This window comes from Phocoena sinus, chromosome 8, assembly GCF_008692025.1.
Source record: "Phocoena sinus isolate mPhoSin1 chromosome 8, mPhoSin1.pri, whole genome shotgun sequence".
In the NCBI taxonomy this organism is placed as follows: Eukaryota; Metazoa; Chordata; class Mammalia; order Artiodactyla; family Phocoenidae; genus Phocoena; species Phocoena sinus.
Genome location: NC_045770.1, coordinates 31,181,050 through 31,208,310, shown reverse-complemented (window position 1 = coordinate 31,208,310; position 27,261 = coordinate 31,181,050). Strand labels below are relative to the sequence as shown.

Sequence of the window (27,261 nt, the reverse complement as noted above, 5' to 3'; positions counted from 1 at the left end):
GGCCACGCCTCGCAGTTTGTGGGATCTTAGTTCCCAGGCCAGGGATCGAACCTGGGCCCTAGGTAGTGAAAGCGTGGATTGGTAACCACTGGACTGCCAGGGAATTCCCAGTTTAAGACTCTTGATGTTGACCTGGTGAAAATGGTTTTTGGCAGGGTCCACCTCTATAAAATGACTACCCCTCCCCGAGTCCCATCACCACTTGCCAGTCTGCACCAGCTTCTCCCACGCAGGGAGCACTCTCTTCTTGTAGCACGGAGTACTATATAAATTATTAACCAGTTCTTTCTTTATTTTATTTTTTAAGTAACAGACTTCTATTTTATTAATCATTTATACTTTTGTATATGGTTGTTTTCCCTTTTGTTTTTTGAATTGTTTTATCGTTTTGATCTTTTTTTCTTTCAAATAATTCTGAGGTATTTTGGTTTAGTTTTTACTAACTACTTGCAGACAATATGAAAATCAATAGATTTTTAGCTATTATATGGATATTGTTGTAGATGTTATGTGGATATTCATTTTTAAATAAATATGTGGTGTTCCCTTTTTTCATTATTGGCTTTCAATTTTATTTCATGATTGAAATAAAAGATTGATCAAGAGGGTACTCGATACATAGATTCTGTGGAATTTTTATTGAGATTTATTATGTGCTCTTAACAGCGGTAAATTTTTGTAATGTTTTATATGTGTTGAAAAGCATTTTGCTATGTGGTTGCTGCAGGAAATATAATCAAAGTTAACTTTATTGTTGATACTGTTATAACATTATTAATTTTCTTCTCTCCTCATGTATCAGTTTCTGGAAGAACGGTGTTTGAAGAACCTCACACCATGATTGCAGATATGTCAGTTTTACCTTGTAATTCTCAGTCTCTGTGTTCCGTGTCTCAGTGCTATGTGTCAGGTGCGTAAAGTGCATCACTGTAATCTTCCCCAGGAGGTTTTCTTTTTCATAACTAAAGCTGCCCTTCTTTTACCTTATAAATACATTCGATATTAATTGCTGCTAGACCAGGTTTCTTTTGTTTAATAATTGCTTGGTTTGACTTTCCCACTCCTTTTATTTTCAACCTCCTAGTTCGCTGTAAGACTGGTTTAAAAACTCAAAGGGGCGCAGACAAAGTGGGCTGACCAACGAGAGCAATTACCGTTGACTGGTGCTGATCAAATTATACCTTTGCCCAGGTAGAAAGCCAGAGCAATCAGGACATGGGTCTGCATTTGGAGGCCAGCTGCCCAGAGAACACTGTCTCTCTCTCTCTGGGTCCTTGAATATCTCCAACTGGAATCAGGATTTTGTTGGTAGAAGGTAGGTCACTTTATTTCTGTAATTTGTGCCTATGAGCAAAAGAGTTATTTTCCTACCAGAAGTGTTAAAAAATGATACTATGCATATAGGGAGAGCGAGCGAGAGAGAGGGTACTATACATTGGGATATCCTTTCCTTGAGTGTTTATTTTTAAACTATTTTCCAACTTGTGAAGTTAATTTTTTTTCTTAATATTTTCTTGGTAAAAATCACAAAGATTTTCAGGAAAAAGCACCTCATTTAGTGCACTGCGATCTAATGGGAATGAGAGGGTTTCTAGAACTGGGTAAGGAGTGTGTCAATTGGAAGGGACTTGAAAAATATGTGGGATCAAATTAGAGATTTTGATTGGATATGAGGGTATTAGATTTGGGGTGGTACTGATTGAATTGAAATTGGTGTGGGACATATCTAGCCAGACTTTGAGCACAGCCTGTTTCATTCAGAGGCTGAATCCTTCAAGGAAACCATTTTCTGCATCCTGTGTATCATCATTTGGAATTAAGAATTTAGACTGGCAGAAGCCAAGCACTTTTGTGGCCTTTTTTTTTTTTTCCTTTAAAGCATAAAGATGAAAAGGATGACATTTTATACCAGAAAGCAACTTTTTTTCCCTGGTAAAATTCACATTTATTTATGGATTTAAAGTACAAGCATTGCATGCATATCATTTTTAGATTTCTTCATCGGGGCCATGTATTTCTGTTATTAAAGGGATTAAAACCTTTTTACTCTTTCACTTTATAATTGATTGTTACCTGGTGTATGGGATCTATAGATTTTGTTTGCTAATCAGTGTCTAGAAACTTGGTTGAACCCTATATTTCTTTTTTTTTTTAACATCATTCTTGGAGTATAATTGCTTTAGAATGGTGTGTTAGTTTCTGCTTTATAACAAAGTGAATCAGTTATACATATGTGCCCACATCTATTCCCTCTTGCAACTGCCTCCCTCCCACCCTCCCTAATAGAGCTGCAATGAACATTTTGGAACATGACTATTTTTGAATTATGGTTTTCTCAGGGTATATGCCCAGTAGTGGGAAGGCTGGGTTGTATGGTAGTTCTATTTGTAGTTTTTTAAGGAATGTCCATATTGTTCTCCATAGTGGCTGTATCAATTTACATTCTCACCAACAGGGCAAGAGGGTTCCCTTTTCTCCACACCCTCTCCAGCATTTACTGTTTGTAGAATTTTTGATGATGGCCGTTCTTACCGTTGTGAGATGATATCTCAGTGTAGCTTTGATTTGCATTTCTCTAATGATAAATGATGTTGAGCATTCTTTCATGTGTCTGCTGCCATTCTGTATATCTTCTTTGGAGAAATGTCTATTTAGGTTTTCTGCCCAGTTTTGGAGTGGGTTGTTTGTTTTTATAAAGTTGAGCTATATGAGCTGCTTGCAAATTTTGGAGATTAATCCTTTGTCAGTTGCTTCATTTGCAAATATTTTCTCCCATTCTGAATGAGCCCTACCTATATTTCTAATAATTTGTCTATCAATGCAAATTAATTATTAGATTTTAATGAGAATGTTTCAGGTATTTACACATTAAGGATAATGCTTGTTAAGGATGTGTATATTTGTGTTCTGTACTTTTTTCCTGCTTTTGGTTACATAGGCACTCTGTCTATAATGGTAGATTTGTATCTGTGTCCCCTGTTTTATTATAACGTGATATGCTTGTACTTTTCTCTTATGCTTATGTTTTTACACTTTTCATGGTCTACAAATTGCATTTTGGTTTCAGTCATCATTTCTATTGGGTGTTATGTTTTCTTTTGTAATTGTTTCAGCTTATTTCATTGTTTTCCTTTCCCTAATTTATCTTTTGGGTTAAGCCACCCAATTTCTTGAGTTGAGTGCTTAACTCCTTTCTTTTCTAGCTTGCTTAATGTCCTTACTGTTCAGTTAAGTTTTAATTCCACTTTTTCTGTCTTATGATTTGTCCGAATTCTTTATTTTTAAATTTCAGCTTGATTGCTGTATAATTGACTTTTAAAATTGTAAAATACTCAGTAAACTTTGTGCTGATTTGATATACATTGTGAAAGGATTACCCCAAGTAGTTAATTAACACATTTCCTTCATATATTTACTTTCTTTGGTAAGAACATTTAAATCCTACTCTTCTGGAAAATTTCAACTATACATCACATTGTTATCAACTATAATTACCATGGTTAACATTGGCTCCTGAGACTTTATTCACTGTGTACCCTTTTACCCTCCCTTCCCTGCCCTCCCCTGCAACCACTTTTCTACTCTGGTTCTGTAAGTTTTACTCTTTTTTTTTTTTTTTAACATTCCACATATAAGTGATACCATGCCATATTTGTCTTTCTCTGTCTTATTTTACTGGACATAATACCCTCCAAGACCATCCATGTTGTTGCAAATGGCAAAATTTCATTCTTTTTATGGCTGAGTAGTATTCCATTGTATCTACATACCACATCTTCTGTATCCATTCAACTGTCGCTGGACATGTTGGTTGTTTCCATATCTTATGCATTGTGAATGTGGGAGGGCAGATCGCTCCTTGATATTCTGTTGTTATTTCCTTTAGCTATATACCCAGAAGTGAGACTGCAGCATCATATGGTGGTTCTAGTTACAGTGTTTGAGGAACCTCCATACTGTTTTCCATAGTATGCACCATAGCTGCACCAGTTTACATGCCTACCAAAAGAGTGTACTTTTTGTCCTTAAATCCAAACTTTGCAATTAAGATTGCTATACAGTTTTATTTTACTTGATGTTAACTCAGTTTGTTTTGTCATCCACTTATTTTCAATATTTTGTACTTTCTTCAGGTTTGGCTTGGAAACTTCCATGAAGAGACTTTCTGCTACAGTGAGGTGAGAAGCCACCCATGCACTCAAGCCTGGGAATCTGGAGAGGTCTCAGGCACTTATACCCCCAACAGAGGAAACTCACAGAGCTGCAGGCTGAGTCAGGACTTGGCTCAGAGAGCCGTCTCCTCTGGGAAATAGTGGATTTCCTTCGGCTCCAAAATGCTGACAAGAGTGGAGTCCTTCTGGTGGATTGACAAGCCTGGAGAAGATACCACCTCGTTTGTTGAAAAGTTCAAGTCTGAGTTCCTGCCTCTCAGCTCTATCACAACTTCTTTAAAGATAAAGGAAGTATAGGGAAGAGGTTACTCCCCAGCATTCTCAGGTGTCCAAAGCATACCTAAGAAGCTGGCAGTCCGTTGCTTATTCTGTTGCCGCCATGCACTCTAAGCACTTTGGGAGCCAGAACCCAAGTTGTCAGATTACGATCGTCCACCCAACCATGGAAGAATTTGAAGATTTCCGCAAATATATTGTTTACTTGGGGTGGCAAGGTGCACACCGAGCTGGTCTAGCCAAGGTAATTCCAGCGAAAGGATGGAAAGCCAGACAGACGTACGATGATACCGATGACATCTTAATAGCCGCTCCCCTGCAGCAGGTGACCACTGGGCAGGCAGGTGTGTTTACTCAGCACCACAAAAAGAAGAAAGCCATGACCGAGAGCGAGTATCGCCGCTTAACAAACAGTGAAAGACACCAGACTCCATTCTACTCTGATTTTGAGGATCTGGAGCGAAAATATTGGAAAACACACCCCTATGATTCACCAGTATACGGTGCGGAATTCCATGGCTCCTTATTCGATGAAAACACGAAGCTGTGGAACCTTGGACACCTGGGAACCATTCAGGACCTGCTGGAACAGGAGTGCGGAGTGGTCATCGAAGGCGTCAACACCCCCTGTGTGTACTTCGGCCTGTGGAAGACCACCTTCGCCTGGCACACGGAGGACATGGACCTTTACAGCATCAACTACCTGCACTTCGGGGAACCCAAGACTTGATACGCGGTGCCCCCGGAGCACGGCCGGCGCCTGGAACGCCTGGCCAGGGAGCTTTTCCCAGGCTGCTCGTGGGGCTGTGAGGCCTTCCTGCGGCACAAGGTGGCTCTCATCTCGCCCACGGTCCTCAAGGACAACGGCATCCCCTTCGGTCGGGTCACTCAGGAGGCTGGAGAGTTCATGGTGACGTTTCCCTATGGCTACCACTCTGGCTTCAACTGCGCGGAAGCCATCAATTTTGCCACCCAGCGCGGGATCGATTATGGCAAAGTGGCCTGGGAATAGGGCTCTGCATGACCTTTGGAAAGATCTTCGTCAGAATAAGGGAGAGTTCAGGTGAGCACCCTTAGGATATTAAAAATCGGTGGTTGGGTGGAGACTCTAAAAGGAACCTGTAATTACCAGCTGCAAAGGGAGTTGGATGTTAGAATAGTAACATTACTACAGGAGCCCTGTAAGGTACTGAAATTGTGTGTGTGTGTGTGTGTGTGTGTGTGTGTGTGTGTGTGTGCGCCTTCTGTTTTCCTGAAGCAATATGGAATGGAGACTTCGTTTTCTTGGAGCAGCAAGGAAATAGGAAGGTGGGGAGGTTTTATCTTCCTATCCAGCCAGGCTTGGAGATGGAACAATAAGATGAGTGTGGGCATGAAGAGGTGAGGAAGATGGGCCGTGTCCCTGGCATGCACTGTAGAGAAGAAAGGAGACTTGGGGAGGTCTGCATTGTCACCAGACTGTGAGGCCCCCTTCCCTGGCCCCTCTCCAGAGCTGCAGAAGCTTTCCTTCCTCATCATGGCAGAGAGGGTGACCCCCAGGGGAAGCTGACTCTGTCCATTATGAAGTTTTGTCCTTGGTATGGGACATTCCAGAAAGGCTATTACTCTGGATAGTAATAACAATTCTCTATTCAGTTCTCCTTCCCTATCACCTCCCCTGCAGCCTCTTATTTTTCTTTTAATGGTGAAGTAAATAAATGTGATGCTGTTGATGTGGTTTTGTGTTGTCCCTCCAGCCACAAACTCAGTCCATCCATGGACCCACTCTGTATGCGTATGTGCAAAGTTGAATCTGAAGCGTGATGTCTTTCGTAAAGGAACCTTTTCAGTAGTCACTGCTTTGAGCTTTCCAGCAGTTACTTAGAGGGGAGAACTGGACTTAGAGTCAGCAGAAATGGCATTCAAACCTGCGCTTTGCTACTGTCTAGTCGTGGGAGCTTCAGCCAAAAAATTATTGATTTTCTCTGAGCCAGAATTACAGTGCGAGAATTTTGTGAAGATACTGGGGATGTAAATGTTACAGGCATGTAAGAGGTGCTCAGTTAATCTGATGTGCATCCATACACTCTCCTGGCCTCTAGGGCCAGCCCAATGCCTAGGACGTCCTCTCGTATTCTTTCTCTGATGCTCAGTTCTACTGTTGTTTTCTTCACCACACCCCCAGGCTTACATATTACTTTTCTTTTAATTAATAGACTTAATTTTTGCAGAGTACTTAGCAACAAAGTTAAGTGGAAAATACAGAGGATTCCAACATACTCGTTCCCAGGCTCCTCCACCAGCATCCACACCGGAAAGGAACATTTGTTACAATCGAAGAACCTACACTGACACCTCATTATCACCCAGAGTCCTTAGTTTAATTTATTCACTCTTGGTGTTGTACAGTCTATGGATTTGACCAATGTATAATGACATGTATCTACACTTATAATACCATACAAAATAGTCATTGCCTAAAATTCCTGTGTGCTCTGCATAATCATCCCCCCACCCCCTCGACAACCACTGATCATTTTACTGCTTCCATAGTTTTGTCTTTTCCAGATGACTTCGTTCACGTAGTAATATGCCTTTAAGTTTCCTCCACGTTTAGTGGTTTTATAGCTCATTTCCTTGTATTGGTGAATAATATTCCATTGTGTGATGTATGACCCTTTATTTATCCACTCACGTGCTGAAGGACATCTTGGTTGCTTCCAATTTTTTCTGCAATTATGAATACAACTACTATAAACATTTGTGTGCAGGTTTTGGTGTGGATGTAAATTTTCAGCTCATCTGAGTGAATACCAAAGACTGCGACTGCTGGATGGTATGGTGAGACTATATTTAGTTTTGTAAGAAACTGCCAATTTTTTCTTTTTTTTGCTGTACGTGGGCCTCTCACTGCTGTGGCCTCTCCCGTTGCGGAGCACAGGCTCCGGACGCGCAGGCTCAGTGGCCATGGCTCACGGGCTGAGCCACTCCGCGGCATGTGGGATCTTCCTGGACCGGGGCTCGAACCTGTGTCCCCTGTATCGGCAGGCGGACTCTCAACCAGTGCTCCACCAGGGAAGCCCTGCTAATTATTTTTACCATTAGAAAACAGATAGGTTTTTTTTGGGTTTTTTTTCCTCATCATCTACTGCATGTTTGCACAAAAGGTCACACATACCCATTTACAAATTCCACTCCTTGTCGTATTTGTCCTTGTTGCAGTGTTACAAAGGCAAGGTAAAGATTTCACAGTCAAGAGCCAGAGGACCCAGCCTTTATTCAGACTCCTACACCAACTTGTTTAGTAGTCTTTCACCAAATCAGGTTTCGATGGCTCTCCACTTGCCAGTTTAGGCAAAATGAGCTCTTAGCCACATTGCACCTCTGTTAGATTTGCACATAACAAGTTCAGATCAGTGCAAACATAATTTGTGCTAAATAAATATTACCTATTATCATTATTACTTAGAAGCCCAAAGTTGTAAGATGGACATTAGAACCTGTACTTAAACATAACTCGTAGAGGTTGGAGTTCGGGTCTTGGGACTCCTCTAAGATTTGTATAAAGGGTCAGTTATGGATCTGTCTGACTACTTGGCCACAATGAATTATTCGTAGAGATTAAGCATTACACCAATTCAGTTTCCATGTGTGTAACGGTTCCTTTCCAGATATTTGGAAATAACTTCACCATGATATTTATGTCGCTAGATTGTGACCATATATGGGTCTTGAAGTTGCTTTTCCCCCCAGTGTTTGTGTTACCTTTATCACTTTAAATAGGAGAGCACAAAGAGTTGGTAGCAATTGGCTACCGAGATAAGTGGAATGGACACTGATGTGAGTTGAAGAGATCCTGGTGAGGAGCAGCCCTTGCCCATCCCGCTCTGCTCACCATCCGCTCAAACTGAAATGCCTCCCAAGCTCCTTGTCATTGACCTGCAGTGATTACAGGGTAATAGTGAGACCCTTCTGACGGTTCCTCAGCAAGTGGTGGGTGTTAGGGGGATACGCAATTTCAGGGAGGACAGAGGAAGGGTAGAACTGAGCCCTGTTGGGCATGGGTAACATGTTGGAGGTGCCACTCAATGAAAATGCAACATTTGTGTGGCTGGGTTTCTGGATATTTCTAGGATCCTGGCATTCAGTATCCTCGTGCCCTAAATGTTCAGGCCCCTCTACCTAACAAAGAGCTACGTCCAGTCCTGTAGACCTCAGAGAGCATCTTTTCTTTGTCCCATCTCTCAGAGAGCCTTTTCTGAAAGGCTTCACATGGTGTCTATATATTTCAGTGCCCGTTCACTCACTCTCTTATTAACTCATTCAGCACATGTTTGCTAAGCACTTACCGTGTACCAGGCACTGTTTGTGGAATTGGGGACACAACAGTGAAAAAGACAATGTTTCAGTTCTCCTGGAGCTTATATTCTCATTATAAAGAGAGACATAACAAGTCAAGCAGCCACAAGGGCTAGGAGAAAAAATAAAGCAGAGTAAGGGGTTAGAGAGTGACAGGACTGCTTTGTTGGAGAGGGTGGCCTCTTGGGAGTGTGGTCTTCGAATGTGCGCTGTGGACAAGAGAATGAGAGCATCACTCTAGGCAGAGGGACAACACATGCAAATACCTGTGGTGGAGGCACCCTTAAGGGGCTCACAGATTAGCAAAGTGGCTGGAGAGCAGGAGAGAGGCGGCCGGAGCTGAGGCGGGGGGAAGGCATAAAATGTCATAACTCAGTGAATGCAAACTCCTCCCACTGAGTGATTGGGGCCATTGGTGTTTTAGGTGACCTGGGGATGGAGAAATTTGGGGGCCACAGAGTCTTTGAAAACACGGATAATTCAGCCATCCCTGGAAATGGCTCTGTCGTTCCTACCAGATGAAAATCCTGAGAGCAGAATGTCTGTATGTTCTCGTTTCCTGCTGTACCAGCTGACATGTCATGTTTCTGACTTGTATTGCATTAGGTGGGACTTTAACAGAGCCAGCAGATCACTGACATTCGCTAAGGTGAAAACAGCCATTCCAGCTGTGTATGAGCAACAGCAAATCAATGCACAATTTTGGAATTGTGCTGAGGCCCATATTCACATAATGTGGAGGGCAGTGAAGGCATCTCCTCAGAAGACTTCAGGAGAAATCCTCTGGAAAAACAGCTACCAGGTGAGAGATCAGGTGTGAGAGTTGAACGGCCTATAGATTTAGAATCTGAGGCTATGCATGGGAAATCCTGGCGCCAGAGATTGATAATTTTTAGGAAAGAGCTAGGATTAAGAATTTGCAAAGAAAGAGCTCAGGATCCATTGCCTGGGAATGCCAAGGGGCTATTGCATAAGTTTCTTTTTCCTGAGAAACTCCTTAGTAACCAGGGGACCTAACCTCAGCTCTCCTCTGGTATATCACCTTGACTGTACTTACACACGACCCTCTAGGACCCTGAGTACTTTATTACCCTATGGTTTAGCTCATGGATTGACCCAGATTAAAAGAGTTGATAATTATCTTTCTTGGCTTTCTCTGTTTAGTGAGGACTCAGTGAATATTGTCGTTTGAGTGAATGACTTCAAACCACCAATAGAAATGAAAAAACGAGCTAGTATCATAAGAAACACCTAAAATAAATAAATAATTCCTATTACAGCATAATTGCTTTCATGTTAATTGTGTTTTAAAATAAGATACCCAGTTCTAAGCTGGGGATTGAAATAACTTACAGAGCCAGAGAATATACTGTTTCTCTTATTCCAATATGAGACCTTCATTCATTGACTCAACAAATATTAAGCCCTCACCGTGCCAGGCTAGTCGTACATGCTAAGGAAACATAGTATGACGTTTATGATCTGCTTGGAGACAGACAGGCAGTTAGGCAGTTTCACCACGCCACGGCTTCTTCCCAGCTACCATAAAAAAAAAGGAGAAATAAGGTAAATGAAAGAGTTGAAGGGATGGGAATACAAGGTGAGAATTCCAAGTCAAGGGAAGTATTTTATGATGTAAAGTCTCAGGACAAGAGAGAGCACTGTCTGTGGTAGAAACTGCAAGAAGTTGAATAGTACTGCTCAGAGCAAAGACGGCCAGGTGGCACAGGCCAGAGGTGAGGCCCAAGAGGAAGGGATCAGATCTCAGTGGTGTTGGGGGTCAGGTAGGTAGCAGGGTTTCATCCTAAGGCACATGGAGAGCGATTGACGGGCTGTAAGAGTAGGATGATGTCATCAGATTTATTTTAGGAAGTCACTCCAGCTGCACAATGGATTGGCGGGGATGAAGGGATTCAAAACTGGGTATGAGAGAAGAGGTCGTGAGGACTGCAGGGCTGGAGAAGGGTCTAGTTTGACTCGTGTCTTCAAACAGCTTGGAAAAGAATCAACCAAACCACTGAAATCCAAGTAGAATGTCGTTTTATTCCACATCAGCCATTCTTCTTCCCCTTCAGTTCTTTGCTGACAGCTATTGACAGATGTTGGATTGGCATGGGTGTGAGTGCTGAGGCCTAAGAGGATCTGGTTAGAAACCTCATCCCCAGGAGAAGAGAGTCAGTGGCAAAGAAAAGGGACCAGAGGTGACCAAATGGAGACAGTGAATTATGGCTCATAAAGATGCTGGGAAAGACAGGCTTCCCCTAGAATGAGCAGTCAGTAAAAACTTTAATTAGATCAAGGTACTCCCATGACGTACTGTGTTCTAGAATCTTGGGGTGAGGGCATTTGTAATTTGCAAAAGTAAACTCAATATCATCATATAACTTCTCTTTGGAAATCAGGCAAACAAAAAGAAACTTTTTTGTTTGTACTATAAAGTAAAAGGAACTAAAGTAGACAAAATCAGCCTGGCTGTGGGATGTGCACATGTTCTGTGTTATGTGCGTGTTGGTCACTGACAGGGGTCTGGGGAAAAAGTAGAATTTGCCGAAGGGGGTGGGGGAGTAGTGGCAGAGATAGTTATGCTTATCAAAGGGGGGAGCAGGGATCAAGAAAGTTTGAAAAACAGTGAATTAAAGTCATATAAGTGCTTTAGTCATAAAAACTGAGAATTTATTTATGTATTCTGCATTTTTTCAAACACAACATAATTATCAAATTTGACATCTATTACTCCAGACTCTGTGGTAGCCAATGGGACCCAGAGACTAAGAAGGGACCACCCTGTCCCCCCAAAGTACATGATCTAGTAGAGAAGACAGAGGAACGATTAATACCCTTACATGACAAGTAGCATAATAGAGCATGTATAAAGAACATGAGAAAGAGAGGGATTGATTTCTAGTTATTTAATTGTGTTTAGAGTTGACAACATGAATGGACATTGGGGAACATGTATAATCCTAGATAGTAATATAAATATTTAAAAATCCCATGAAAACACTAATCCTCACAGCCTCACATGGAGGACATGGCAGAGGTGTACAAGGGTAAGGATGACCTGGCTGAGGGACAAGTACCACATGACCAGGGTCATGAACTCCAGATCAAAGGGGACTGCAAGTCAGTTTGTTACTGTGACATCACACTGTATGTGTGTTTTTTTAATTAAGAAAAAATTTAGGTTTCATTTCAGGGGCCAAACATAGTCAACCTTTTCAGGTATTGACGCCTCCAAGGAATTGGCTCTTAAGCTCCAAAATGTGTTCTTCTGACCATTTCTCTCCTATTTTATAGGCTCACTTCATGGATTTGCTGTGACTTAGAGGAAAGGCCAAGCTTAGGAAGCAGACGGGCCTGGCTCAAATCTGGCTCAGGACTCACTGATTATGCCATCTTGGACAAGCATCTGAACGCTCTGGTCCAGTTCCCCACGTGGCACACTGAGGAAGTAAGATTAAATAATAAGATGTGAGTGAAGGCACCCTAGTAGGCACTCTGCTTCTGTCTCTACCACCACCGCAGTAAAGGTACCATCTCTCATCTGGATCTTTATCAATGTTTGTCTTCATTTATTCTGGGCCACTCCAGTCTGTCCATTTCTGCACAGAAAACAAATGTGATTGTGTCTCTGACATTGAAAGATCAAAAGCTTCAACATGATTTATATAATATTTCTTTCCAGACTGCAGGACATGAGCCATTAATGGGTCATAGAAACAACTTTGTGGGTTAGCAGCAGCATATTTTTTAAAGGGTAACAAAATAGAACACAGCAGAAATACTAGATTGCAATGTCAATTTTAAGCATAAGGATTGTTACGTGAAGCTTGTTTTCACAATATGGGTCCGGGTTTTAGTATTTTCTGAGAGAAGAAATAAGTGCACCTGTGAAATAAAAATAGGACAATGGTGGGGGGCAGATAAGGAAGCTATATACCCTTGAAAAAGCTATGGGGACAGAAATGAGCTGTTAAATATTTAAAGTTTGATAGGAGAAATGAAAAAGACAATAGAAGTAGGTTTACAAGATAAGGATGAGAGAAAATTTCAGAAGATAAAGCATAGTGATAAGGGGATAGAAAATTGGAAGAAGAAAAGACACAAGAATTGGAGGTCCAGTCCATGAGGTCTGATATCCAAATACAGGAGAAAATGTACAGAGGAACAAACTAGAGTAAGTTGTCAAAGAAGGAACTAAAAAGTTTTCATAAAACTAAAGAACAAGAATTTTGAGACGGAAGAAATTTAAGAGCACTGGGACAAAGAAAAGCTCCCATAAACTAATAGAGAGGAAGACAACAAACTAGGACTAGGAATCATACTTACATCTCCCTTATTCCTCATACCATACTCGCAAAACAATAAAAAACGTTCATAAACCCAAAAACCCCAGTTAGAGTTAAAGGTATAACTAAAATCCAAATTAAAAGTACAACTACCATAGAAAGAGGAAAAACCCCATAAGATAATATTAATCTGTCTCTGGATGGGCAAATAACTTTCTAACTTTCTAAACATAAAGGCCATGAAAGGCATTACAAAGGAAAAGACCCACTCAGCATTTTAATATACTAAACCGAAATATGTGGCAAAACCATTTAAAATTAAAATTAAATATAAATTGAAGAAATGGCAAACTGGGAAAAAACTATGAACAGATTAAACAAAGGGTTTAACGTGTAAAGTATTCACATGAGCAATTTGTAAAATGTTCATATACTGGGTAAAATATGCAAAATAGTCACATAATATATAAAATGTTCATGTAAGTAGATGAGAAAAAACACTAGAACCATATTAGAGAAAAATGGGCAAAGGATATGAACCAATACAAATGGCTAGATTCACTGAAGACGAAAAAGTCAATCTTAGTTGTAATTTAAGAAGTATAAATTAACACTTGAGCTACACTTTTTCACCAAAATTTTTCACAATAATTTTCTTACCAAATTATTAAAGATTGTTTTTCAGAGTAAAGTTAATGGTGAGGATGTAAAGTGATATGTTTCCAGAATGGTTTGGTGATACATTATAAGTATTTTTAATGTTTAAATTTTGCAATGCAGTAATTCCATTTCTAGATATCTAATCCAAGGAATTTTATTATTTAATGTTTTACCAAATATACTGTTCTAGGTACTGAAGTATAGGATATTTATAGGGGATTAGTAATACTTGTGGAAAAGTAAAAAACAAAATAACTGTCCAATAATAGAGGGAACGTTGAGTCACTTATCTCCATCAAATAGAATTTATTTCACCATCAAATAATATGGGTATAATTATTTTCAATAAACGGTAAGTAGACTTTCTAACTTGAGAGGAAATTTATTAAACACAGCATTTAGATATTGGCTGTCAGCAGAAAGAATGGCTAAGGTCTGAGGCATTCTCTCAACAATCCTCATTTGAAATAATAGCTTTGAAATATGCATGGAACATAAAAGACAAGAAGGCTTTCCTGCTGTCTTGAAATTGTTGAGCAATCTGTACAATAAGCAAACTGGACAATGGCCACAGTGAGAGGATTTATTAAACTGACTTCACTTCACACCAGGAAAGCTTGCAGGAATTATTTTTGAAAGACTCTGAATTTCCAGAAGTCCATCAAGTCTAATCATTCTGATAAAAATACTTTTCTTCAATTGTCAGAATTGTCAGGTTTCCTTAGATGAAGAATTTCTGTTACTGGGGTTACCATGAATAAGGGTAAAATGGAAGAGTAACTGAAATGAAAGGGTACTTATTCTCAACTAGTACCTGTGGCTCCAATTGAAAGAAACATGAAGGCGGTTTCACAGTAAAAGCAACCATCTGAGACCCGTAGAGAAGACGTTTGTCTGGATCACTGAAGGATCACCGGAATTGTAATCGGCAAATTCTGAGAAGTGTTGATTTGCGCAAAGAGTTACACTTACAAAATCAGAGTGTTTCCTTTGGATGCTCAGTATCTGAAGACTAATGTGTATGTAGATTATTTTATATAGATGGTAGCCTGGCCTCATTCCTCCTAGGATCCTTAGAAATGTAAAAAGGAAATAATTTAGTTTATAAAACAAATACAGGGAACTTCTTTGGCTGTCCAGTGGTTAGGACTCTCTGCTTCCACTGCAGGGGGACGGGTTTGATCCCTGGTCAGGAAACTAGGATCCCCTATGCCACATGGCAAAGCCAACGAAAACAAAAAAAAACAAATATGCAACTCTAGTCTTGTATTCGTTGTCTATTAATAATTCAATAAGAAATGAGGGCCTGTGTGATATTCATAATCAGCATTTTATGGTTTATTACGGGAAAGGCCCTTAGCATGGTATTTAAATTTTTGACATTAATTTTCCTTCTAAATTGTTTCACTATTCATTTCTTTAGAGGACGTTTTCACATAGAATGAAAATTTTTATTATATATTTATATAGTTTAAAAAAATCATTGTAGAAGAATTTTTAAAATTAAAAATTAGGGTGAGATGGGCAGATTATTACGTGATACAGGTGACCGCTACTTGTAGATCCTCAGGGTCTAGCTTGAGTGGTGACAGCTATAAGTAGGAGAGGAAGGAAAGCTGGATCCTTGGCTTCTTATATAAGGAAGGAGAGCGCAGGAAGCCTCCCTGGAGTATACAGATGTCCCTGGGGCCTCACAGTAGACTGTCATGGGATCGCCTGACATCACCGATTATATGACTAGGGAGAGGGAGATGTAATAACCAACGGTAACTGGGATACTGTATTCCCATCCTTAGAAAAAAAGATTTCTAAAGGAGGAAGTTAATTTCAGGAGAAAGATGATCAATTTGTACTACACAAGTTGGTTTGCAGGGGCTCAGTGGCCAGTCATGAAGGAAAAGCAAATCAGAAGCACAGGACATAGTCAGTGCTATTAGATAAAGCTACGGCACTAAATAATATCTTTAAAGAGAGAGAGAGTGTGATACTAAAGAATGCCGTGAACATAAAAAGGAAATTTAAGGGGAAAAATAAAGAGTTAAAAGAGAGATGAGAATTGAGCTTTGAAATAACACTGCATTTATGTAGTAGAAAAAGAAGTGGAACCAAGGAGAAAGAAAAGAACCGGAGAAGAATGTCAGTACCCTGGAGGTCAGAGACATTTTAGGAGGAAGGAGGTGTGCCGTGAATCAATGATGTAGAGAGATAAAGTGTAACCCATGGAGCAGCACTTGGGAGACGATGTGATGATTTACAGAGATGAATTTCAGTGGAGAAGTGGGGTCAGAATCATAGGCGGAGAGAGATGAGGAAATGTTTTTGTAAACATAGATTATTTTTGTTTATGTTTTGACATGTTGGGTATTAAAAGGAAGGTAAGGGAAAGGATGCAGCTTAAATCAGGAAACAGACTGATGACTGATGATTTAACTCTTTACAGAGGTGATAGTGATCATTTAATTGACCATAGTTTTGGAATGCATGGGAGGTGTCTATTTAAGGAGTTTAAATGGCAAGATTAGCTCTGGAGAGGGGGAGTATCTTCTCTTCTCCTGAGACAGGAGAGTAGGAAGAAAGATGAGGTGTAACTAAGAGAAGAGAGACTGCCGTGTGCGCCAAATGATTTTCGTTACTTATTTTTTTAATAAACATTTTTGGAGTGTGCACTATATGAAGTACCAAGATCCCTTGGAAAATATGATGAAAAAGGCCTAGACAATGCTCTCAAAGTAGTTTTATATGGATGATAAGTCAAGTACAAAAATAACTCTAGGGATTGAGAACACAAGCTATTCACTTAAATATAAATTTTTCTACACCTCAGTTTCTTCCTCCATAAAATGGGAATAATGATAATACCACCTATGTTTCCAGCATCCCATTCTCTTTCTAGCTTCCATTTCCTAGTGTTCTAATAGAAGTTTTTGACCTAATGGAGATATTCAGCCCGTGAATCAAACACTGTTTCATTCTCCATCATTGCCCTCATGTTCTCATTTCCTTTTTTACCCAGGATAAATTTACTGGCCCATCATTTTAATCATTCTCTTATCCCTCCATCCAATCCATCAAGACACTTGGTCCTCTCTCCTTGACATACAAATGGCTGGAAAACCCTAACCCTGATGAAACCTTATTATTTGCTTTCTTCCCACCTTTTGAGTCCCCTTATGAATGGAAGAAAATTCCACAAAGTCATAAAAGACGACTTCAGGAAACACATGAGGGTCAAGGCACACATAGGCTCTGCATTTCTTCAGCATCTACATGGAGAGGCATCCCATGTTGAGGAGGGCTTTGTTCTAGTGGAGGCCCCTTCCCCATTGCTCTTCCTTCATATCGGGCTTTGATGACAGCCACTTTATTAGGAAAGGGACCTTCAGACTGCTTGGGAAGTATGCTGCCTGGATATCATGCCAGCCATTTACAGGAGCTGTCTGGGAAAGCCAGCAGCCCTGTACGTTAGGAGGCCCCTGGGGACCTTGGGCCCTTTTGGATGCTATAGCCGTCCAGTCATAGAAGGAGTGTAGGCTAGCCTACTGTTCAGGCATCCTAGGCTGAAATTATAGGGCCATTTTTGAACAATGCTTCTCCTTCATTACAATCTATCCCCAAGACCGTTGAGTGCTCCTCAGGTGTTTCTGGAATAGGAAGAGAGATATTATTTGACTTCCACCCAGTCTTTAGAGGCTAAGTTAACTGCATTTGTCACACTCCCTCAGGGATAGGCTAGAATTTCAACCACTTCCCCTCCCCACCATTTATTACCAATACATTCTATAGAGACCTCGAGATTGTTTCTTTTTTCTTTGACATTAAAGTTGGAAAAGGAGAAGAGTGCATTGATCCTGCATTACCTACCTTCTGCATAGTCCACGGTGCATGAAGCTCCAGGGCAGAGGTATAAAGAGCTACTACTGCTCACTCAAGGGGCCCCTGCCATCAGTATTCTGGTCTGCAGGAAACATTCGTTTGATGCACTCTTTTTTACTTTTATTTTTTTAACATCTTTATTGGAGTATAATTGCTTTACAATGGTGTGCTACTTTCTGCTTTATAACGAAGTGAATCCGTTATACATATGCATATGTTCCCATATCTCTTCCCTCTTGCATTTGATGCACTCTTACAAAAGCTACCAGCAGGGGTCACAGAGAGCAAGCCCTTCCTTGGCTATTATTTTGTCCCTGATCCCAGACCCAAAAGATAAAGGTGTTATGTTTAAGCCAAATAATGGTGAGCCTCTTTAGGGAGAGAGGTGGTAGAGGATTGGGCCCCAGCCCCAGCTTCCTCTTGTCTTGAATGGACCCCAGATAACATATAGGACCTCTGGCAACTCTTACAGACCATAGGAGATGTGGGGAGTTTCTATTACTTGGAACAATGGCAGGCCAGCTGATCTTTCTTAGCCTTATTGGGGAGACTACAGGGTGAGGAAGGTTCAATGCCTTTGTTCTCTAAAGGCAGTTGAGCTCTTCCTCACCGATTTCTTTAGCGTGGTTTTCTTCTCCTCTCCCTGGTTCTTGTGCTGACCAGATACTAGTGGTGTTTAATGCCCTGACCACTGTGTTAGCTCTACCCATTCTGGCAGTTTTCCCAGGGAAATCCCTCTGTACCTAAAAGCACCCTGACATTTGTATAACCTTTAGATGCCATATATTTTCTTGTAAGAAATCTTAAAGGAAATATTTCAGGCTAAACACCTGTGTTTTGTGGGCTGATAACTTTAAAAATGAGTCCTTTTACTAGACAGTTGGAAGAGCTGATTCCATTCAATTGTGTTGTCATCAGGAATGATGCAGTTAGGGTGGGGCTGATTTGAGTAGAATCTGGGAGAGATACATGGGTACTGACCATCAGTTCAAGTTTCACTTGAAACTGTTGTCTTGAGAGAGTACCTGTTTTCCTTGAAGGAAAATTGTCTCTACTTTTATCCAAAGCAAGAGGATCAGAGGAGACTTCACTGAAAAGGTGATGTTTGGGCTGAGGCTTGAGAGTTGCCATGGTGCTAAGACCATCAGACAAGAGTGTACTGGCCTTTTTTGAGACACAGCCAGGAATGAGTTTGGAAGGAGAGAGCAAAGAGCAGGGTAGAAAGGGGTGAGGTCAAGAGGTGATGGTGGGCCAGATCACTTAGGGACTTCTAGGACATTCGAAGGATTCAAAGTGGGGTGGAATAGGTGTGCCTGACGTTTGAGGACAGGGAAAAGTGAAAGAGAATATTTGAACAGTGGAAATGAGTGGAGCTTAAGAGGATTAGGAAACAGTATTAAGGGAGCACTTGAATTGGGTTAATGAGATAGTTTGGTTTTTTTTTTATTTCTACACATATATTTTCTGTCCTAACATTATAATTATTGCATATGTTCCATACAGTTCAAGTTGAACTTGGAGTATTTTCAATGTTTCTGTTTTTTCACACACACACACTGTATTTTATTTTTCTAAGGGATAAATAAACTGACACCAAGCATTGTAAATGGATGACCACAACAAGAGCAGCAAGGATTGCAATTACCAAACACGAAACACACTCATACTATGTCATAATAGTGACAGTCAGTCCAGTAATCCTCCGTGGTAACAGCTCCTTTATTTGCAGAGAAAATTGATTTGTATATTTTTTGCCTCTGAGTCCTTGTGGGATTTTTTTTTTATTCAAACAGAAAGTCGCAAAAATTATAACCATCCTCTTCAGTTCACTCAGTCCCATGTAATTAAATTTTTTAAATCTTGATCTTTGTTCGCACTTTTATGAATTCGTCAGTTTTCCATTAGTGTGGTGACAATGCTTATTCATTCAGTTCAGCAGTGTAGTCAGTTACCAGAAACCTGTACTTGTCAGAGTCTTTTCCATGAATTCCCTGAAGGTGAAAACCTCTTATAGGAACATTTTTGCAAAAGCATCAGAGTACACCCAGAACTGTCTGTAAATGACAAAAGACTTAAAAATGACCACGGTTAAAGATTTGATGAAAGTTCATAATAATGCATGTGACAAGGTAATTTAGTTATTTCTGACATATACATTTTAAAGTAATAACTAGAATTATGACTTATAACATTATACCAGAACATATAAGATTTTTTGAAATTTCATATAATGTCTGAGACATTTATATTAACATATTTCCATACAAATAATCCAAAGAAAGTTTAGTATTAGTTGTTTTTTGTTTGTTTGTTTATACTGCAGGTTCTTATTAGTCATCAATTTTATACACATCAGTGTATACATGTCAATCCCAATCGCCCAATTCAGCACACCACCATCCCCACCCAACCGTGGTTTTCCCCCCTTGGTGTCCATAGGTTTGTTCTCTATATCTGTGTCTCACCTTCTGCCCTGCATCCGGTTCATCTGTACCATTTTTCTAGGTTCAGCACACATGCATTAATATACGGTATTTGTTTTTCTCTTTCTGACTTACGTCACTCTGAATGACAGTCGCTATATCCATCCACATCGCAACAAATGACTCAATTTCATTGTTTTCTATGGCTGAGTAATATTCCATTGTATATATGTACCACAAGTTGTTTATCCATTCGTCTGTCGATGGGCATTTAGGTTGCTTCCACGACCTGGCTATTGTAAGTAGCGCTGCAATGAATGTTGGGTTGCATGTGTCTTTTTGAATTATGGTTTTCTCTGGGTGTATGCCCACTAGTGGGATTGCTGGATCATATGGTAATTCTATTTTTAGTGTTTTAAGGAACCTCCATACTGTTCTCCATAGTGGCTGTATCAACTTACATTCCCACCAACAGTGCAGGAGGGTTCCCTTTTCAACACACCCTCTCCAGGATTTGTTGTATGTAGATTTTGATGATGCCCATTCTAACTGGTGTGAGGTGATACCTCGTTGTAGTTTTGATTTGCATTTCTCTAATAATTAGTGATGTTGAGCAGCTTTCCATGTTGATGCATCTCTTTTTCCTAACTTTAATGAGAATGTTACTTTTGTTTCACTGTTAAGAGTGATCCTTGCTATTTTTTACCTTGAAATTCTTTAACAAAACAAGTTTCTCGTGATGCTTTGCAAGTAAGAATGTAAAATCATGAATGGATTTTGCATTTCATCAAATGCTTTTTTGGTACCTATAAGATGATGGTAGTTCTCATTTACTTTGTTAATATTCTGAATTATATCATTAAATTTTCCAATGTTGAATCATCCTTCCTTTCTATTTGGTCATGATGTTTTATTCTTTTATTATATTGGCTGTATTTCATTGGATAACATTCCAGTTCATGTTTTCATCTATGCTTATAAACAAAGATGGCCTGTAGCTTTATTTTCCTTTTTTCGTTTTGCTATCAGAGATCAGAATAGCCTCATCTGAGTAGCTTTCCAACTTTTTCTGTACTCTGAGACAATTTGCACAATAAGAGTTAACTGTTTCTTGCAACTTTTCTAGATTCACATATAAAATGATGTGTCCCCTGGACTTTCAGGGGTCGTACTTTGAACCAGCTTCTTATACTGGGGTATTGTTCAAGCTTTGTGGTGTTTCTTGGATCCATTTTGGATATGTTTCCTCTCCAGAAAATTATTCTTTTCTCTTATCTTTTGAAAATCTTGCTGTCACGTTTCTCCTAAGATTCTCTTTTGAGATTTTAAAAATTCTTTTGTGCACTATTTCATTCCTAGTGGTTTATTTTCCCCTTCTTTCTTAGGCTCAGTTATGCCCATGTTTTATTGCTATCATTAATTTCTTCCAAGAATAATTTTGGTTTTCAATGTTTGGTGTTGTATGTGTTTTCTTTCATTAACTTTGTCTTTATGCTTTGCTATTTTTTTACTCCTACCCCTTCTTTCTCTTCTTCTATTTTGTAGCTTCTTCAATTGAATGTTTAGTTCATATATTTTGAATCATCCTTCCTTTTCCTTTTGGTATGATGAAAGATATGTCTCCTTTAATGCTTTTCACTCTAAACTATATTTTTAAATTTATTTAAATAATTTAAATAAATTAAAAAAATTATTTCACAGAAATTTGTAAAAATCATCATAACCTCGAGATTGTTTCTTTTATCCTTTGACATTAAACTTGGAAAAGGAGAAGAGTGCATTGATCCTCCATTACCTATCTTGTGCATATTCCATGGTGCATGAGGCTCCAGGGCAGAGGTATAAAGAGCTACTACTGCTCACTCAAGGGGCCCCTGCCATCAGTATTCTGGTCTGCAGGAAACATTCGTTTGATGCACTCTTTTTTACTTTTATTTTTTTAACATCTTTATTGGAGTATAATTGCTTTACAGTGGTGTGCTACTTTCTGCTTTATAACAAAGTGAATCAGTTATACATATGCATATGTTCCCATATCTCTTCCCTCTTGCATTTGATGCACTCTTACAAAAGCTACCAGCAGGGGTCACAGAGAGCAAGCCCTTCCTTGGCTATTATTTTGTCCCTGATCCCAGACCCAAAAGATAAAGGTGTTATGTTTAAGCCAAATAATGGTGAGCCTCTTTAGGGAGAGAGGTGGTAGAGGATTGGGCCCCAGCCCCAGCTTCCTCTTGTCTTGAATGGACCCCAGATAACATATAGGACCTCTGGCAACTCTTACAGACCATAGGAGATGTGGGGAGTTTCTATTACTTGGAACAATGGCAGGCCAGCTGATCTTTCTTAGCCTTATTGGGGAGACTACAGGGTGAGGAAGGTTCAATGCCTTTGTTCTCTAAAGGCAGTTGAGCTCTTCCTCACCGATTTCTTTAGCGTGGTTTTCTTCTCCTCTCCCTGGTTCTTGTGCTGACCAGATACTAGTGGTGTTTAATGCCCTGACCACTGTGTTAGCTCTACCCATTCTGGCAGTTTTCCCAGGGAAATCCCTCTGTACCTAAAAGCACCCTGACATTTGTATAACCTTTAGATGCCATATATTTTCTTGTAAGAAATCTTAAAGGAAATATTTCAGGCTAAACACCTGTGTTTTGTGGGCTGATAACTTTAAAAATGAGTCCTTTTACTAGACAGTTGGAAGAGCTGATTCCATTCAATTGTGTTGTCATCAGGAATGATGCAGTTAGGGTGGGGCTGATTTGAGTAGAATCTGGGAGAGATACATGGGTACTGACCATCAGTTCAAGTTTCACTTGAAACTGTTGTCTTGAGAGAGTACCTGTTTTCCTTGAAGGAAAATTGTCTCTACTTTTATCCAAAGCAAGAGGATCAGAGGAGACTTCACTGAAAAGGTGATGTTTGGGCTGAGGCTTGAGAGTTGCCATGGTGCTAAGACCATCAGACAAGAGTGTACTGGCCTTTTTTGAGACACAGCCAGGAATGAGTTTGGAAGGAGAGAGCAAAGAGCAGGGTAGAAAGGGGTGAGGTCAAGAGGTGATGGTGGGCCAGATCACTTAGGGACTTCTAGGACATTCGAAGGATTCAAAGTGGGGTGGAATAGGTGTGCCTGACGTTTGAGGACAGGGAAAAGTGAAAGAGAATATTTGAACAGTGGAAATGAGTGGAGCTTAAGAGGATTAGGAAACAGTATTAAGGGAGCACTTGAATTGGGTTAATGAGATAGTTTGGTTTTTTTTTTATTTCTACACATATATTTTCTGTCCTAACATTATAATTATTGCATATGTTCCATACAGTTCAAGTTGAACTTGGAGTATTTTCAATGTTTCTGTTTTTTCACACACACACACTGTATTTTATTTTTCTAAGGGATAAATAAACTGACACCAAGCATTGTAAATGGATGACCACAACAAGAGCAGCAAGGATTGCAATTACCAAACACGAAACACACTCATACTATGTCATAATAGTGACAGTCAGTCCAGTAATCCTCCGTGGTAACAGCTCCTTTATTTGCAGAGAAAATTGATTTGTATATTTTTTGCCTCTGAGTCCTTGTGGGATTTTTTTTTTATTCAAACAGAAAGTCAAAAAAATTATAACCATCCTCTTCAGTTCACTCAGTCCCATGTAATTAAATTTTTTAAATCTTGATCTTTGTTCGCACTTTTATGAATTCGTCAGTTTTCCATTAGTGTGGTGACAATGCTTATTCATTCAGTTCAGCAGTGTAGTCAGTTACCAGAAACCTGTACTTGTCAGAGTCTTTTCCATGAATTCCCTGAAGGTGAAAACCTCTTATAGGAACATTTTTGCAAAAGCATCAGAGTACACCCAGAACTGTCTGTAAATGACAAAAGACTTAAAAATGACCACGGTTAAAGATTTGATGAAAGTTCATAATAATGCATGTGACAAGGTAATTTAGTTATTTCTGACATATATATTTTAAAGTAATAACTAGAATTATGACTTATAACATTATACCAGAACATATAAGATTTTTTGAAATTTCATATAATGTCTGAGACATTTATATTAACATATTTCCATACAAATAATCCAAAGAAAGTTTAGTATTAGTTGTTTTTTGTTTGTTTGTTTATACTGCAGGTTCTTATTAGTCATCAATTTTATACACATCAGTGTATACATGTCAATCCCAATCGCCCAATTCAGCACACCACCATCCCCACCCAACCGTGGTTTTCCCCCCTTGGTGTCCATAGGTTTGTTCTCTATATCTGTGTCTCACCTTCTGCCCTGCATCCGGTTCATCTGTACCATTTTTCTAGGTTCAGCACACATGCATTAATATACGGTATTTGTTTTTCTCTTTCTGACTTACGTCACTCTGAATGACAGTCGCTATATCCATCCACATCGCAACAAATGACTCAATTTCATTGTTTTCTATGGCTGAGTAATATTCCATTGTATATATGTACCACAAGTTGTTTATCCATTCGTCTGTCGATGGGCATTTAGGTTGCTTCCACGACCTGGCTATTGTAAGTAGCGCTGCAATGAATGTTGGGTTGCATGTGTCTTTTTGAATTATGGTTTTCTCTGGGTGTATGCCCACTAGTGGGATTGCTGGATCATATGGTAATTCTATTTTTAGTGTTTTAAGGAACCTCCATACTGTTCTCCATAGTGGCTGTATCAACTTACATTCCCACCAACAGTGCAGGAGGGTTCCCTTTTCAACACACCCTCTCCAGGATTTGTTGTATGTAGATTTTGATGATGCCCATTCTAACTGGTGTGAGGTGATACCTCGTTGTAGTTTTGATTTGCATTTCTCTAATAATTAGTGATGTTGAGCAGCTTTCCATGTTGATGCATCTCTTTTTCCTAACTTTAATGAGAATGTTACTTTTGTTTCACTGTTAAGAGTGATCCTTGCTATTTTTTACCTTGAAATTCTTTAACAAAACAAGTTTCTCGTGATGCTTTGCAAGTAAGAATGTAAAATCATGAATGGATTTTGCATTTCATCAAATGCTTTTTTGGTACCTATAAGATGATGGTAGTTCTCATTTACTTTGTTAATATTCTGAATTATATCATTAAATTTTCCAATGTTGAATCATCCTTCCTTTCTATTTGGTCATGATGTTTTATTCTTTTATTATATTGCTGTATTTCATTGGATAACATTCCAGTTCATGTTTTCATCTATGCTTATAAACAAAGATGGCCTGTAGCTTTATTTTCCTTTTTTCGTTTTGCTATCAGAGATCAGAATAGCCTCATCTGAGTAGCTTTCCAACTTTTTCTGTACTCTGAGACAATTTGCACAATAAGAGTTAACTGTTTCTTGCAACTTTTCTAGATTCACATATAAAATGATGTGTCCCCTGGACTTTCAGGGGTCGTACTTTGAACCAGCTTCTTATACTGGGGTATTGTTCAAGCTTTGTGGTGTTTCTTGGATCCATTTTGGATATGTTTCCTCTCCAGAAAATTATTCTTTTCTCTTATCTTTTGAAAATCTTGCTGTCACGTTTCTCCTAAGATTCTCTTTTGAGATTTTAAAAATTCTTTTGTGCACTATTTCATTCCTAGTGGTTTATTTTCCCCTTCTTTCTTAGGCTCAGTTATGCCCATGTTTTATTGCTATCATTAATTTCTTCCAAGAATAATTTTGGTTTTCAATGTTTGGTGTTGTATGTGTTTTCTTTCATTAACTTTGTCTTTATGCTTTGCTATTTTTTTACTCCTACCCCTTCTTTCTCTTCTTCTATTTTGTAGCTTCTTCAATTGAATGTTTAGTTCATATATTTTGAATCATCCTTCCTTTTCCTTTTGGTATGATGAAAGATATGTCTCCTTTAATGCTTTTCACTCTAAACTATATTTTTAAATTTATTTAAATAATTTAAATAAATTAAAAAAATTATTTCACAGAAATTTGTAAAAATCATCATAACCTCGAGATTGTTTCTTTTATCCTTTGACATTAAACTTGGAAAAGGAGAAGAGTGCATTGATCCTCCATTACCTATCTTGTGCATATTCCATGGTGCATGAGGCTCCAGGGCAGAGGTATAAAGAGCTACTACTGCTCACTCAAGGGGCCCCTGCCATCAGTATTCTGGTCTGCAGGAAACATTCGTTTGATGCACTCTTTTTTACTTTTATTTTTTTAACATCTTTATTGGAGTATAATTGCTTTACAGTGGTGTGCTACTTTCTGCTTTATAACGAAGTGAATCAGTTATACATATGCATATGTTCCCATATCTCTTCCCTCTTGCATTTGATGCACTCTTACAAAAGCTACCAGCAGGGGTCACAGAGAGCAAGCCCTTCCTTGGCTATTATTTAGTCCCTGATCCCAGACCCAAAAGATAAAGGTGTTATGTTTAAGCCAAATAATGGTGAGCCTCTTTAGGGAGAGAGGTGGTAGAGGATTGGGCCCCAGCCCCAGCTTCCTCTTGTCTTGAATGGACCCCAGATAACATATAGGACCTCTGGCAACTCTTACAGACCATAGGAGATGTGGGGAGTTTCTATTACTTGGAACAATGGCAGGCCAGCTGATCTTTCTTAGCCTTACTGGGGAGACTGCAGGGTGAGGAAGGTTCAATGCCTTTGTTCTCTAAAGGCAGTTGAGCTCTTCCTCACCGATTTCTTTAGCGTGGTTTTCTTCTCCTCTCCCTGGTTCTTGTGCTGACCAGATACTAGTGGTGTTTAATGCCCTGACCACTGTGTTAGCTCTACCCATTCTGGCAGCTTTCCCAGGGAAATCCCTCTGTACCTAAAAGGACCCTGACATTTGTATAACCTTTAGATGCCATATATTTTCTTGTAAGAAATCTTAAAGGAAAAATTTCAGGCAAAACACCTGTGTTTTGTGGGCTGATAACTTTAAAAATGAGGCCTTTTACTAGACAGTTGGAAGAGCTGATTCCATTCAATTGTGATGGCATCAGGAATGATGCAGTTAGGGTGGGGCTGATTTGAGTAGAATCTGGGAGAGATACATGGGTACTGACCATCAGTTCAAGTATCACTTGAAACTGTTGTCTTGAGAGAGTACCTGTTTTCTTGGAAGGAAAATTGTCTCTACTTTTATCCAAGGCAAGAGGATCAGAGGAGACTTCACTGAAAAGGTGATGTTTGGGCTGAGGCTTGAGAGTTGCCTGGGTGCTAAGATCATCAGAGAAGAGTATACTGGCCTTTTTTGAGACACAGCCAGGA

At 39.5% G+C, this 27,261-nt stretch overlaps 1 pseudogene; it reads left to right on the top strand.

Annotated features, from left to right (window-relative positions):
• The first annotated feature begins 892 nt into the window (after positions 1 to 892).
• LOC116758820 lies at positions 893 to 5,482 on the top strand (annotated as a pseudogene).
• Positions 5,483 to 27,261: the final 21,779 nt, after the last annotated feature.